Source organism: Quercus lobata, chromosome 10 (genome assembly GCF_001633185.2).
Source record: "Quercus lobata isolate SW786 chromosome 10, ValleyOak3.0 Primary Assembly, whole genome shotgun sequence".
Lineage (NCBI taxonomy): Eukaryota > Viridiplantae > Streptophyta > Magnoliopsida > Fagales > Fagaceae > Quercus > Quercus lobata.
In genome coordinates, this window is record NC_044913.1 from 23,412,524 (window position 1) to 23,414,228 (window position 1,705).

A 1,705-nucleotide genomic window follows, 5' to 3' on the forward strand; every position below is an offset into this window, starting at 1 on the left:
CTTCAGTTTTGGTCTTTGTAAAGAAAAGCCTTAGGTCAGCCGCGTGTATTATGTGATTATAAATGAGCAAATTAATGCAATAGAAAGGGAGGCTAGTCCGAATAGTATTAGGAGTGATTTCTCTTATATAATGCTTTAGGTTAGTTTGTTTAGGAGGAGTGGCTAGGACTGGAGCACAGGCAGCAGCACGTAGTTTCTTTTATGGTATTTCTCTAGCATTGTGGCTATTTCTTTCTCTATTTTATTTGTCTAGTTTAATGTTTAGTATTTTAATCCTGTGTTTTATTTCAATTACTATGAGTAGCTAAATTTATAATTAGGATTGAGGATGAAACCTTGTTAAGGATTATTAGTAATATTTATGTGATTTGATTTTTCCCACAATAGTTGTTCTTTAATGATTTAAATTGTTCTTACTTCATATCAAATGACTAAGATGGGATTCTAGATATGAGTTCAATCATATTTTTCTCATGATTTAGGATTTATCTTAATTAATTGAATGCTTGGTTTATTAATTCTTGATTATAAAATTGGATATCACTTGTGATTTGTCTATTAATGGATACAATTTATGATTTGATTTTTAGAATTGGATATATCTTGTGATTTGTTTGGCTACTAATACAATTGATGATTTGATTTTATACTCAAGAAGCGAAGAAGAACATGCTTTAGATAATTAAATAAAAGTTTTAATGATAATATTTTCCATGATAGCAAGATTGATTTCTAGATTATCATGTAGTGAGTTGGGAAAAATTAATGATCATAAATATATGCTAATATGACTTACAAGGTGGATTCCAAAACCTTAATCCCTTTCTCTTGATTGTTTACATCTTTTTATTGTTTTATATCTTTTGCTTAGTTTAACTATTTGCTTAATTTTATTATTTGTTTAGTATATTTAATTGCAAACAACCAATTTTTATTAAACTAGATTAGGATTAATGTGGTTAAGGTTTAATTAATTTTCCTACGTTCATACAAATCCCTGTGGATTCAACCTCGTTCATGTCCAACTATACTTCGGTACGATTCGTACACTTGCGAGTACTTTAAAATTTCACAACAATGATAAAAATTCAAATCTGTTTTGTTATATTTAAAAGAATGATTTTTTGATGACAAAAATTCAGATCTATTTTGCTATTTTTTTTATTTAAAAAAAAAAAAAAAAAAGATTTCCTAAGAAGAGAATTCTACTCATAATCTAAATTTATGCAATCATGAATTAAAATAGACACAAACACAATAATACACAATCTCTTTCTTTATTTCAACAATTTGCATGTATTAAAAAATTTGATTTATATCTTAAGAAAGATACAAATCAGTTTTGATTTGAGAAGAATTTAGATCTGCATCTCATAAAGATGCAGATCTCTTTTTGTTTGAGAAAACTCAGATCTACATCTAAGAAAGATGTAGATCTATTTTTATATTGAGAAAAACTCAGATCTACATCTTATCAAGATGCAGATCTGTTTTTGTATTGAGAAAAATTCAGATCTACATCTTATAAAGATGCAGATCTATTTTTGTACTAAGAAAAATTCAAATCTACATCTTATAAAGATGCAAATCTGTTTTGTTTTAAGAAAAATAATTGTTTACATGCAGATTTATTGACATTCAAGAAAAAGATTATCACAATCACATAAAAAACAATCATGCTTTAACAAAACAACAATTTACAATT